A 15873-nucleotide genomic window follows, 5' to 3' on the forward strand; every position below is an offset into this window, starting at 1 on the left:
CCCAGATCAACCCATTTAATTTAAAATACTTCGTGAGTCAAGGTGGATGAAATTTATTAGAATGGGTGTTGAAAACTTTCTAATGTCTTATACAAAGTCTTTGAACATTCAAATGTTAGAAAAATTCATACAAAATTGCACCCAAATTCCATGTATGTGCATGGATAATGCAGCAACTTGTTCTTGGGCAAACTGAGGGTAGTGTGTGCATTTTGCAAGAATTAGTTCTGTGCTTTTTTTGCTTTTTTTTGAACTTCAGGTTCCCAGAAGTGAGTGTATGTTCCTTGACAGAAAGTCAGCAAGCTGTCAGACAGAGTACACTTTATGAGAGCAATATGGTTTCATTTTGCAGAAACATTCCTGAGAATTTTAAGGAGTTGTCAAAACGAATTCACTTTATTACTGGTTAACATTAAAGTAAGAACTGAAGCCACCTAAAGCAGGTCCAGGAAATAATAAAAAAACCCAGCAGTATGCCTGTCGTTCATTTTGACGCCATTGTGGGAACACACTATTGCTTCTGTTTTGCTATTGGATTTTAGACTCTTATGGGAAATTTTCAAATTTTTGGTCAGACTGGGTTTAGTTTTTGAAATTTAGCATATTCGAAAGCGAAACAAAGGTGACATCAGTTAGTGATTCTAAGAAATGTAAGACCATATAAAGTAATGTTGTGTGATATTTTAAGCACACGGAATAAGCCTATGTAAGTAATCATCTACATTTACATATAATACTAATATACATATATGTGATTGAAATAAACGAATATTGAAATATCCATAGAAGCTTAGTCACAATAATTTATTTAATGACAGGTATAAAATAAATTAATAAATTAATAATTAATTGCCTTTTCTTATGTGAGCATCTGATATTGTTAAAAAAAGATCTATGGGGAATATAAACCAACTAATGGGATGAAGTGGAGTCCATTTAAATGCTATGGAGTCAGTATCAGAGCTATGGGAAGTATAATGTTGATAGTGCTTAATATATATGTCCTAATATGCACAAGTTCTGGCACAATTTTTCCCAAAGCAAGTGCACAGGGGGGAGATACCAGCAATTAATCTAAGGCTCAGTTTCAGTCCTCATGTTAATTTGTTTGTAATTTTCTATTTTCATAGGTAACATTCAACAAAGAAGTTTTGGTTTTGTTTTTATTAGTACTTCGGTGCATTTATAGAAATTTAAGTTAGATAGATTCTGTCATTTCTAATAATAATCTTAAGAATAATCAATATCTATTTTCAGAGATTTTTCTTAGAAATATTTTTCTGATATATTTATGGAGATAAGAAACAGCTTTTTGAAATTAAACAGCAAATGCTAATGCAACTCTATTTTTTCAAAATTCACAGAGAACTTGGAGACCGTGAAGCTATAGAACAGAACTGTACAAAATAAAAACAGAACCATATGAAAAGTTTTTCTTGGTGTGATAGTAGCCTAGTTCTGTGCTCATGTCTATAAAATTTGATACAAAATTGAATCAGTAACTTCAGCATCTGTCCATTCAGATACCATTTGGATCTCATTATATCTGAATCAAAATGTTTTAGTGTTTTCCAGCATGGAGGTTGGTGGTTTTTTGTTGTTGTTTTTTGGTTGTTGTTTTTTTTTTTTTTGGTGTATAGTTGGTATTAAAAGCCATATATTATGCCATACTGTTTTGGCCTCAAAGAAAGTAGGAAGATTATTTGACTGCAGCATGTGATCCATAAGTTCTTAGTAAAATAGAGAATTCAATGAAAGCTGGAGCTCTGAAATATGTGCAGAATTCAGTAATTTTATCTTCTATTTAATATATTTGCATGAGAAAATAATAAAAAAAAGGAAATAGTCCTATGCAAAATATGCTGAAGCATTGTATCAAGAAAGGCATTTTAATATATTAAAATCTAGTATGTGTATATATATATAAATGTGCATGTGTGTATGTATACATATATGTGTGTACATATATGTATGCATTTTTATATATGTGTATATGTATGTATATGTGGATATATATATGTATATATACATATATATATGTATATATAAATATATAAATAAAAATTTCATCTAAGTGTAAAAGGAAGCAAATGGCTGACAGCAAGTGTTTATTTCAGTCTTGGCAAAGACAAACATATTTTTAAAAATGCAGCAGCAGTTCCGTGTATTACTGACACCTGTCTTATAGAAGTCCCCATGGGCCTCACCCTCGGTGCTGTTTCAGACACGGGGGCAGGCTCCCGACGCCTGCCCTCAGTCCCACCCAGGAGTGTCCCAGTGTCCCGGGCGGTGTTCAGGACCACGGACAGCACCCATTCCTCCAGGGCAGCGGCCATCTCCCTTATCTGAGGAACCAGCGTCCCTGTGGTAGTCACCCATCCGAGCCTGTACAAATAGAGACATGTTTTTTGTTGCTGGCATATCTAACTTTTTTTTCTATTTCCAGCAGGTGGAGAGGCTTCAAATGTCAAAGAACATGCCTGGCTGTTTACCCACACTTGCAAAGGAAATGCATTTTCTTTAGGCAAAATGTAAAATCAACAAATAATTTTTCAGCAATTAATTTTGTTTGAGTAAATAAGGGTTTCTGCCTTGGCCAGTTTATGGTGTATAATGATCAGGTGGGTTAAGACCTTGAGGCATCCCCTGAGTCATTGCATTCAGCCTTGACTGATTGTTAAAAAATGAAAAATGTGGCTATATTCAAACCTTCAAGCCAGTGGAACACTGTCCTCAGGCTGAAACCCAATGCAAAACTGATAATTTATTTTAATCCACTCACATGCTAGTCTTATTAACAGGAAGACAGATTTTCTGCATTGTTTTTTTACTCAGGGAATTGGTCACTGGTAGATGTTTTTCTAAACTGGTGCTTTATTAGATGTCTTAAAGTGTACTAATTTTTCTAAGAATTTTACTAATGCTATTTAATATTATGTTTCATTATTGTCATAGTTATCAAAATATATTATGCTAAAGAACAGTGATCTTGAAATACACAATGTGTAATTAATTCCATATATATTAGAAATATATCCTTGAATTTAAAAAGGAATTATAAATGCTTTCTACAATGACAAAAGCTGGAAATGAACCAAAAAGTGTATGGGGGAAAAGGCTGAAAAAATCATACTGCTTTAAATTGTATAGGGAAAAAGAATCCAATAAATTTCTATTTACTATGGTGAAATTCTAGACATCTTGACCATATCCATATTCCAGAAGACTCTTTTCTAATCTGAATATCATATTTATTGATCCACAGTGATTCCCACTGTTTTATAGGAACAGTCACCCATCCTGGAGATAGGGGCAGAAATGAGATTTAGTGTCAAAGCCACTTAATGATAGCAGCATGCGCTCTAACACCAAAAGTTTTCTTAGTTTTCCTGTCCCAGATGAAGGCTATCTTGCTGCTCTTGTTTAGATGCTTTTTCATGCCAAAATGAACATGCTAGCTCTGATAATGCAGTAAAAAACACTGACAGTTCACTGGACAAGATTGTGTATATTTAAGCTTCATTAATTAGAAATACAATTGAATAACCAAATGCAAAAAATCTTTTCTGATATGGTGTATGGAAAAAAAACCTACAAGCATTTGGAAAAATAAATTAACATTAATAACTAAACTGATTTAAATTCCATCTTGGAAAATGGTAAAATGTTTAGTGTTAGGCCCTGTGCCTGAGCAAACTGTTCATCTAATGAGTAGAGTGATGGATCAGGTTTTGTCTAAAATTTATATTACATAAAAGGTGTTCTTGTCTGTAGTTAAAAAGGCTTTGTATTTTGAGCTATGTGACAACTGTACTGGCAATGATGTTTTGTCACCAGTACGAGGCTGCTGTGGTGTCTCTGATGGTACCTCAGTCACAGTACTGGATGTTGCCTTAAGTTATTGATGAACAATGGGGGATGCAAAGAGAAATAGTCAAAAGCTTGCCAGGAGTGTTTTTTTCCCATCACAATTTAGTGTTTTTTAACTATTTTAAGGTATTATTTAAAAAAGATTGCTCAAAAATTTTGGTGTTGGAAATGCAATGATTTATTAAGTGTGTAAAAGATTTATGTTGATGGCTTTTGTATCCACTTCTAGATATATGACAATAACTAAATGATCCCAACCAGGAAAAACTCTCCATTATGGGCTGCAATACATGGTTTTCTGGAAATTCTCAGATGCTTTCAACTGGCTCAAAGTCCACATCATCACAATTACATTCAAATAGCTTTGTACTTCTAGAGAAACAAGATTACAAGTGTATCTAGTTACTAACATGATATATTAGAAGAAAACACATGTCTACAAAACTCTTCTGAGATGACCTCATTTAGAAAGCATTTTGAGACTTTGAAAAATTTATTACTTGTGTCTGGATAAGGAGAGATGCAATTAATAGTATTTTGGGACTATTTTTCAAACAACAGCACTAATTGTATGACAGTTCAATCAGGTATATATTAATACCAGAATATACTACCCAGAAAAATATACGAACATGATAAAAAATTTTAAAGAAGACTCTCTTATTCACTAGTCTATCCATAAAGCAAAAGGCTGAATTACCTGTGTGGAGATATATATCCCTTGTACACATGTAGAATTTAAAAGTTACTAACCTGTTTTAAAATTATTTAAAAATTATTGAGGATATAATAAAGAGAAACTATATAGAATATTCTATGTCTGCAAAACATCTACATAAATGTACCAAAAGAAGATTTTTTTTTAAGTCATAAAGGCTCTTTATGCTATATTTGTTCTCTTAATTTGTAAATTACATGAAATAAAAAAAAAACCCAAATTTTTTACCTCTACAAGTGACATGAGTTATTTAAACTTTGTAAAGTGATTTGGAATATAATTAATTTGTAAATATCCTGGATAAATGTTAAGTAGTACTACTATAAATTCGCAATGAGATAAGAAATCTAATAATATTATTTTACTGATTTACTAAAATGACAGCAACAAATTTGGTTTATTCTACTGTGTAAATTCTTTAATGTTACATTGCTGCCAAACTTGTTTTTTTTAAATAATTGTGCACAACCCAGGAAAAATTACTTCTGTGCAAATGTGGAGCTCTGTAAAAATCCACCAGTACTAGGGCTTTTACAACATTTAAGGAAATAAAAATGTGGTTGAGAAATCCTCTGGAATATCAAATCCTCTGGTAGCAGCTGGAACTAAATTACTCTGGAAAAATCCCTTTGCGATTTTTTTCATAGAAGGATCTTTGGATCAACAAGAAAACTTTAAATTGAAACTTAATCTGGAGCTTCTTGCAAACAGAATTGGATCAGAGCAGGACAGACACTGCATCTGAACGCCTGACCTTCAAATGGAGATAATTATAAGCAATTAATTAAACATTTAATTAAGATTTTAAATTTTCCAGTTGTTCTACCTTGGTTAATCAGCCCTGTTCTAAGGCATGCACTGAAATTTTATACTATTTAATATTCCACTTTTATAGTCTAAATATATACCTGCAATTTCTATTAGTATTATTTTTTAAAAGTGAAACCGAAAATGAAAAAACATTTGAAAACTTCTGTTGTTTTCTTTGTGAAGCAGTCAATACTTGTCAGGATGTCTCTGTACACCTAGGTTTAATAAGTCCCTCTTGGTTTTTATCAAACACTAAATCAATGGGTGTTTTGGTGAGCAGCCAAACCATATGAACCAGAGACAAAAGCTCTTACAAGCCATCCTAAGAATAGTGCAGTTTTCTTCAACTCAAATATTTATTCCTTAAACCAATGTAAATAAAATTCCTAACACCAGAAAGAGGTTTTCATAACATGATCATTTCAGAATATACCTACGTCTTTCCTTTATTTAAAAAAATGGTTGGTTCGAAATAAAGTGAGTTATGACTTTTCAAAAGGAACACATTTTACTTTGCTTAAGATAGAAGCATAACTCAGAAATGCAAGGAAATGTACTGTAAACACAATTTATACCCTTTCTAGTGTATAAAAAAATCCTGTTTATAAATGGACCAAGACATATTCTTTAGCTTACAAATCTATGTGAATCCTACTGTGCCCAAAGCATATATAATGGTAAATGGAGAAAGAATGGATTTTCATAAGAGTGGTAAAATTCACTCTGCTGACTTAGAAGAATAACACAAAAATGTACACAAAATAGGCTTTACTGCAAAAGAGAATCTTTTTCATTGGAAGTTTCATTTCTCTAAGTCTCAGGTTTCATGTTAAAAGTTTGCTTTGCATCCTGTTCAGCAGAAACCAAGAGCTCTCAGCACTACTTCATGGCAGTCACAACTTCACTAGGGATCTCATCAATATTTCCTGCTATAAGTTGCTGAAACGTGTCTGAAGAAACAAAAAAGAGAAGAATCAATGTATTTTATGAAAGTCACATATCTATGTCCCCTCCCCATTCTCTTTTTAAAGATTTTAAGGAGAACAGAGGATGGTGTTTCAACTTCATTTGTTGTGTACATAGACTGTGAACACCCATATAAAGCACAAGAAACAGCATTATGTTTCAATCAGTTCTAGAACAACAAACGCGTTTTCTGAGACTTCTAGATTAATTAAATATTATGAAACCTAAAGGTTAATTTTTTTCCCTAAATCACTCACATAAGACTGGTGTAAAAATACGTATCATTGAGTAGGTCACTGTGCAAATAAGGTACAATTAGTCTGTGGTGTTGTGAGGTCCCCAGGACAAGGTGAGAGATGAGAATTTGACTTCAAGTTTTCAGAAGGCTGATTTATTATTTTATGATATTATATTATATTATATTAAAGGAAAATTATATAATAAAACTATACTAAAGAAAGAGAAAGGAGATATCAGAAGGCTAGAAAAGAATGAATAATAAAACCTAGTGACTAACCAGTGTCCCACACAGCTGGACTGGGATTGGTCATTAATTAAAAACAATTCACATGGAACCAATCGAGGATGCACTTGTTGGTAAGCAACCTCCAGACCACATTCCAAGCAATCAGATAATTATTGTTTACATTTCTTTTCTGAGGCTTCTCAGCTTCTCAGGAGAAAAATCCTGGTGAAGGGATTTTTCAGAAAATACCATGGTGACATTGGTGTACATTGTGCATTTTATATATGACTAGGACATTGCAGGAATTATCCTGATGTGAAGACACAGATATCTCAGCACTTTTGGAGTTGCCCTAAAGTTTCTATTGGTCCATAAAGCATAGATCTTCTGAATCTCATCTGCCAGCCCCAGGTGAGTGATTGAACATCCTAGGGTACTTTTACAGTTGCATGTTGTCTGCATGGACAGAAGAACTGCATCCTAAGATAACCAGAAATTACCCATCTAATTTAATCAAGTTAGTTCCATTATAGTAGAAAAAAAAAAAAGTCAAACAACCCTATAAAAGAAAGAGAGGTTCAGCTATAAAAAATAAGTTCCAAAGTAGGAAGTATGAGTTGTCCTTTCAAAACTTCTCTTTTTCACCAATAGCAAAAAGAGAGAAGACTACTTTGTTTTTTTCCCCTAGGTACCTAGGGAGATGAAATGTACTGCAAAAATTTGTCTGAAATGTTCTGTTATAAAGTAAATAATTTGAATTCAGTTCATAGCCACAGGAATAAACCTCATTGTTTCTTAAAAAAATCCACCAAATCAGTAATCCCTTTCTTTTCATCAGCAAGTATTAATGGAAAAGTGTGATTTGTGTTATGGGGGAAGTAATCAAATAAACAACTCCTTCACCTGAAGTCTCACTCCAAGATTTCTCTCCTGAAGCATTAGAGATTTTATTAATTCACAATTATATTTTTTTTATAGAGGAAATAGAAAAAGGCATAAAAGTTACTTTGTGGCATTTACAAAATTTAGTCATGCTGCTTTTTAGAAATAAATATTCATTCTTCCACATCTTTCTGTGTTTGCCAGGCTGACTTTAACACTTTCTCATTTCATAATCAATGCTGGCAATAGGTTTAGTATTTGATTTCAAATTTTCTTAATATTTCTTCTTATATTAATTCTGGTTGATCCCAAAGTACCTTTAATTTAAGACAAAGTTTATTAACTAAAAAAATACCCATGGGATGCAAGTATTTGTTTCAGTATTTGTTTGCAAATATTTGACTTTTATAGTGTGCACTCTTTGGAGTTAGTGTAGAAAATTACTTTCTGGTAAGAGAGCAATGGCTTTTTCTGCTGATAAAATAATTTATTTTGACACACCACTGTGTTAAATATTAACTAAAAGGGCAATTAAACAAATGAAATCAGTTGATATATCAAATGTTTATTCATGTCCTGAGCTGAAAAGTGATAAAACTATAGATTTAGAATGCATAATTTTATCTGGGATTTAAAAATAGGCTAAGTCATAAGGATGCAGTCTCTTAGATGAATGCTGCATGCAATGAAGTGCACTGTGATATGATCTGGAATGAAACAACTTTCATTTTCCTGTCAGACATTTTGTGAATATTTTAGCAGTTTGGTCTCAGCTTTCCTTAGCTGTAACAACTTTGTGTAATAGCATTCTTCCCTTCTTCATCCTGTTAGAGCTATCAGCAAACATCCTGAGTATTTCTGCATAATTAGGGTCTGTTTGAGACAAAGTCAATTTCCCCCATAGCAGCTCTCACAGTTCTGTACATTGGGAGCTGGAAAGATGCTGATGACACACCAGTGTTTTGGCAACTGCTGAGCAGCTCTGCACAGCATCAGGACTGTCTGCCCAACATTTCCCCCAACAGCAGTAGGCTGAGGGTGAACAAGATCTAGGGGGGGGTCATAACTTTTCTTCCAAATGCATGACCCTTACTAGTAGACATTGGATCCCATGGAAAAAATGTGATGATTAGCAGAAGGAAAAGGGTGGTTTGCTTCAGCTGATGGGAGAAGGGGGGTAGAAGAAAGGAAAGGGCAAAAAGGACACAAAATAAAGGTGCTGGAACAGACTGCTTGTCCGTAAGTATAGCTGCATGAATCATAATGATCTCAAGCAGGAGTGAGGATAGGGGATTAGATTCCAAAGGAGGGTGGATCTTAGTATGCTAGAAAGCTACAAGACAGAAAATTTAAATTTGACATGCAATTACATATCATGTCACAGACTGTAGTTCATTCAAGAAGTGTGAGAAATCACAAGATGACATGAAATCAAACTAAGGTCAGGAGAAAAATTACTTTATTCAGTCTGGTATATAAACAAATACAAGTTTGTTAGACTATGTCAAAAAGAAGGAAATTACCCATTTGAGGCAAAATGCTTAACTACTCTGGGCATAATTTACGATACTTCAAGGACGTCTTCACAGAATTTTATTCATTTTTATATGGCTCCAATCCATTATTCTCTTTGCATTAAGACTCCTGAAATTACCAGTGTCCAGGTGCACCTCTTATGTAGCAAAAAGCCTAATTGTTTTTAATCTGTTGAATGATAAACTGATTATGAAATTCTAAACAGGTGTGTCTTCCATAAATGTAATTATGGAGATGGCTTGAGAAAAAGTAGTGTATTTTCAGTCAGTTAAACTCTGCTTCTGTTAGTCAAAAAACATTCTGTATCTGTCCCAAGTTTTCAGAAAATAACTGCAAAGCTAAGTGATGTCACCTAAGAGACATTCTGAAACATTCTTTGGCTGCACGTTTGAAGGGACAGAGGAAGGAATCTGTCTCTCTTGATAGAAACTGCTAGAGGAGGAATAGGATTGAGAGCACATTACTAGTAGAGATAAAAAACCAAAAATTCCCCCCAAAAACCCCAAACCAAAACTGTGAAGAAAGTAACATCAAATCTCTTCACCATACTTACATCAGGAAGGAAAATAACCAAAGTCAAGAGGACTGGAAAGAAGAAAACTATAAAAGAATGAGTTTGTTAAACAATGAGGAAACAATGATGAGTATATTAATATTTCAGAGTAGTACAGTCTGCTCTTTGTACTCTAAGTGGAAATTAAACTTTATTCTGTTTTTTCTTTCTTAAGTTTTGTCAAGTCTATTGTTGTTATTGCTGTTAGCAATAAAGACAATGAGGAAAAGAAGAGGAAGAGGTATTCCAGAACAATGGGTTTAATTGTGAAGCAGTCAGATCACAGAATCACAGAATTTTTAGGGTTGGAAGGGATCTCTTGAGATTATTTAGTCTAATCCTCTGCCAAGTCAGAGTCATTGGGAGCAGGGGACACAGAAATGTATCCAGGTGGGTTTTGAATGCCTCTGGAGAGGGAGACTCCATGACCTCCCTGGGCAACCTGTTCCAGTGCTCTGCTACCCACAATGTAAAGAAGTTCTTCCTCATGTTGAGATGAAACTTCTTTTGATTTAGTTTATGGCCACTGCTCTTTATTCTGTCGCTGGGCACCACTGAAAACACTCTAGCACCATCCAGTTGGCAGCTGCCTTAGAGGTATTTATATGTATTGATGAGATCCCCTCTCAGTCTTGTCTTCTCCAGACTAAACAGGCCCAGCTCCTGTAGTCTCTCCTCATAAGAGAGATCCAGATCCCTAATCATTTTTTTATTCCTCCACTGGGCTTCCACTGGACCTTCACCTTGTCTTCCTTGCACACAAGCACCCAGAACTGGACACTTTCAAAAGTGTTTCAAAATTAGTTTTGGTAATTGTTCAGTAATTGTTTCTAGTTTTGATTCTTACAGAATCTTTCAAATTCCATTTCTTCTAACAAATGGAGAATGGAGGATCTTTTCAAACAAAAGAATGAAGTATAATGTAGAGAAACACATTGTATTTTGTGCAATAGCACAGGACAATCTATTGACAGAGTATGGGAAGAGCAAAGCAAAAACTTGACAATGCTTTTACAGCTAGACTATCATGTGGGGGGTTCTGTCTTAGAAAATATGGGAAATGGCCTTTTAACTTATGCTTCTACAGGGCTGAAGAATAGAAGAAATTTTTCCTGAAACTGCATTTTGTATGACACTAGGGATAATTAGATAACCAGATCTGTGTGCTAAGTGAAACAAGCATGTGTCTAGACATGGGTTTGAAAGCGCTCCCCTCTCCTCTGACACAAAACATGGAATGTTCTGGGGAATGCTAAGGGTAGAAAGGAGAGAAGGGGCTGCAGTATTTGTCACCTTCCCATAGTCTTAACCATGAGCACACACATACCAAATTTGCAAATCCCACTAAGCTGTAAATGGAATCTGAGCTTCCAACTTCTGGGTTGCCTGAAGTGGCAGTTTTAGGTTCTGCAGTGTGACAGTTGATGCTAAGTACAAAAAATTAGATGTAAATGAACTTCTCTAAAAAAAGGGAGTGGAAAGAGTAAATTAAACTAAAAAACCTGCCCAGGATGCTTTGAAAATAAGAATAAATCAGTTTTAACTGTTTTTAAACTGCAAAATAGCATAATGAGTCTATGAAAATCAGTGAAAGAGCTAAATGCAGCATTCTGTGGGTTATATAAATTTTAAATGTAAATCTATGGTTTGAAAGGAGAATTTTTTTGTTTCACTGTTGACCTCCTATTCGGGTAACACCCTCAACCATGAGCAATTCCTAGACATATGATGATTTTGGCAGAATCAGCTGTGCTTTCTTTAACTCTGCTCTGTCTCTTCTGAACAAGAAGAATACTCTTACTGTCCATATGCACAGAGTTTGCTTCTCGTTATGGCATGGAAGCTACACATGGAAGCTACACATGGAAGCTGTATTGGAAGCTATATTCTTACCTGATGTGCATTTTCTAAAGCTCATGAAACTTTTGGATTTTGCTCCTAGAAACATATTGTGACAAAGACAAATACTATTTGTCTTCGCAAAGTGCAAAGTGCTGAATGTATCTCTGGAATATGGTTTGACTGCCTGATTTTGATGATGTGATTTTAGATGGACTAGTGCCAAACAGAAAACCAAGTCTACTGCAGAATAGTGCAACCCTCTGAGCAGCATGTGGATAGTCTTCTGGACTGTCCCTTGAAGGACTACTCTTCCATAATGCTGAGGGAACATCTACAGATCTCAACATGCAGGCACTGAAGCTCATAAATTATCTAGACTTAGGGCAAATCCAGTTTCAAGTCCTGCCTCAAGACTGTACACTACCAACCAGTCAGACTTTCAATTACAGCTTCAATTATATTCTGAATATCAGGAAAAAAAATTCATTTTCCCATTATAAGATCTTTATTGTAATAGCGATGTTGAGGACAGCATATTTCAGTTGAGGGTAATACAAATTGGACTGTATTTTGTGAAGTTCATATTTTATACAATGACATTTACAAGCTTTGATTTGAAAGCTAAAATTTATTTGACTGGATCAAAGCTAAAATTGATTTTACCTGATTCTGTGTCTTTTACCTGATACCTTTAATATCACTTCTACTAAGGAGTTTCAAGGCACAGACATCTAACAATGTTTTTGGTATTCTTGTTTATATTCTTACATCAATTGCTGAATATTGTTCACAAAATAGTGGAGAAAAAGCCACAATTCCTCAATTACCCCATTTATAAGTCAAGGTAATGATTTTCTGATTGATAATGCAATGTCAGAGTGGAATTTGAAAAATAGATCTCTATACAGCAGTTTACTCCAGATAAGAATCTGATCTTGACTATCTAAAATTACTCAAATTATAAATGGAAGGAATAAAAGCGAAGGCAATTATTAAATTAATTTTCATCCTTTCTCAGATAACTTTTTATAGAAAATAATAGGAAAAACTTATGGTTTGCCATCCCAGCTTGGATTAATATCATGATATTAATTTTCCTTTTTTTGTACAAATAGTTTTAAAAGGACTATCATTTTAAGTAATTTTCCAGTGTAAATGAAAGAAAAGGTCATGGTTCATAGATACATATTAATTTGGCTAACAAAAAGCAATTTACTTTTCCTTAATTAAACTCAACCATTGCAGCCTTTGTTTTAAATTGATAAAAGGATTACAAAATTATCTTTTCAGGTTTGTATAGCAGTTAATGTTTGAATAAAAATGCATTTTGCATGAACTCAAGTTCAATTAAGGAATTATGAAGAGAAATGCTCTTCAAAAAAATTAAAGTAATTTTTACGTTTCTTCATTAAATGGTAGCGTTCCCTTTGAGTCCTAAATGCTAAGGTTTGTGTGATTATGGGAAAACTAAATTGAAATACACAGGTAGAGCCTGTCACTCAAGTTAAACAGGTCCATTAATTAAATATGTAGCTATTTTTTATTATTAAGTTTAAAAAAATCTCTATTCTAAGAGCCAGACAGTCTGACTGAATGCTGAAGGTACATCTCACCAATTTCAGCGGAAAAAATATTTACAAAAGCACAACTGTCCATTCGAAGACCCTCCTCTCTATTCATTGACAACTGAATGAGGTGAGTAAGCTATAATGATATAAGTGAGCTACAATGAGCTGAAAACTTTTTCCAGCCCTGCATCTGGGATGTGTCCTTGAATACAGTGTTATGATAGTCAGTGACAGAAAATACCCCCCTGTTATAAAATATTGAACATATCACACTCAATACATAAGTTTGAGGCTGAACCAGCAAAAAGAATTCTTGGAAGGACCAGGTAATTCCTATCTTAAACCTTGGAAAGAAGTGGTTCTAGAAATTGCATTTCCAGTAGCCAGACTTTTGAAAATGAAATCTAGGATAATACATGGTAAGAATAGGAAAAAAGAATTCTCAAACTTGGCAAAATAGGGAGTGATAGTTTTTCCTACTTACCTATTTGTCCTGCCTTAAGTGGAAGGAAAAGAAAGGAAGATATGTGAGCAGAAAGAAAATGAAATAATAAAAGTGTGATCTCCTCAATAAGATAACTTTTGTTTTTGCAAAACAATGAGTCACTTTAATTCCTCTCTTAAAAGATTCAACATGTTACCACTAGTGAAATTTTTACCAACATTGTCAAAGAAAGTAAGTCAGTAAAAGCTGTACAAAATGATGTGGAAGTGAAAAAAAAGGATAAATCTAGAATGAATGGTGCTGCAATGGTGTCGAGGTGTTGGGGGAGCCGGTGCCTTCCTGGACTCAGGGGTCAGGAGCAGTAGGGCTCCCCCTGAGCAGCCTGAAATGGATTCCTTGGCTGTGGGCAGCCTGGTGGAGCCCCAAAGAGGCCAGGTAGATGCAATCAGATTTGGTAGGCTTTGATAAATTGAAAATCAGTGTCTGGTGACACTGTCATTATTAGAGTATTTTAAAGGCAGACCTTGAGTATGAATCTCAAGGAGCTTAACTGGCTTTGTCTTTCAAAAAGATGACTACAATTGCAGTTTTAAACACATCATGGATATAAACAGAAAATACATGTTACCTGATTTTTAATATAGATTTTAATATGAAGTAACGTATGTAGGTTGTAGATTCTTGAGCAATCTCCAAATAATGCTCCAGGAGAAGCACCAAGACAACAAATCCAGATGTCAGGATGCACTAACTGAACATCTAAACTAACTCAGTGATAATGGAGGTTAGAAATCACAATTGCAACCTGGGAAGGGTGGAACAAATATTGAAGAAGTCTGTTTGAGGTGTTCCAAATATATTAAAAACTTAAAGTTAGAAAATATTAGTAAAAAGAAGGACATTAAACAAAAGCTTTTAAATTACATGGTTCTAGCGCCTAACTCTGGGATACAGGTTAGAGAATGATTCATACAATTAGGAGATTGACTCATAAGCCTGACCTTGGATGTCCTGTTTCTTCTGAACTAAGTGAAAATAGGTTTCTGATGCTGGAGTGACAATATCAAGGTAAGGTTTGGAATACCTATGACAGGCAGTTGGAAATATCAGAGAGAAGGATATGTTTGAATGGCCCAAGGAAATTCAGAGCTGCACTTGGGATGTGTCTGTCTCTTTCTCATCACCAGCGTGCCAGAAAACTTCTCTGGGAAGCAGGAAGACACCCTCTAATCCCTTCTCAACCTGGGAGTTTGAGCTGACAGCTTTTCAATTTCATCAGATATTTTGCCTCCTGTTCATAACTTCTGTGTTCTACAATTAAACTAATTTGATACGAGAGAGTTGATTTGCATGTTCTTAGGAAGAGAAGATCTTTTGCTGGCATTTCTTGTGTGTCTTTTTTATCTCAAGGTCTATAGGTAAGATAAGACTTCTCAATAACTTGGATAGTAGATATAACAGCAACACCATTGGTCATTCATAATGCATTGCTAAAATCATCCAAGAAAGTCTCTGTAGAAGTAGACTCCTGATTACATCTCAGATAAGATGCACTACCTGAACACTTTGCTGGCTGGCTGAGTGTTGGGACACTCAAGAGTTCACTGCAACTTTGCTGGCTTACCTAGAATCCATGCTCCATTCATTGATTTAATCTTTTTTCTTGAAGACCCTAAAGGGAATGAGAAAAAGCATGGGTTTCTACTAAATGAAAATCCATCTGTAAAAAACAAAGGCATACTTGTACTGTTTCATGGTGGTGGTTTATGTTTTACAAACTGCCCATGGAATTATCTAACCAACAGTGATAAGATTTGCAGAATTAAGATTGCAGTTTTATGGATGTGGCAGCCACTGATTTCATAGTAGTATATATAGACTGTCTTTCATATAATGATAAACCAAAAAAAAAAACAACCCAAACTTTGATTTTGGTTAAATGAAAGATATTTATTTTTCTCTTCTCCTTGAAAAAGTCTTTGAAGCCTTTTCTGAAAGTCATATACTTATTCATGTAAAGGCTGTTGCCATTCATTAGGGAAGAAAGACACCACCAAAATCCCCAAAACTCACATTTTTTGGCCTGCTCTTCTGTATGCACTATTCTTATTCCTCCATGTTGCAATGTTACTGGTGACTTTTACTGTCAGCTAGGAAAATAATTTGTATGCTAGTCACTTACATAACTTTCCTTAGGAAATTTATGTATCTTATCTC

Source organism: Camarhynchus parvulus, chromosome 2 (genome assembly GCF_901933205.1).
Source record: "Camarhynchus parvulus chromosome 2, STF_HiC, whole genome shotgun sequence".
In the NCBI taxonomy this organism is placed as follows: Eukaryota; Metazoa; Chordata; class Aves; order Passeriformes; family Thraupidae; genus Camarhynchus; species Camarhynchus parvulus.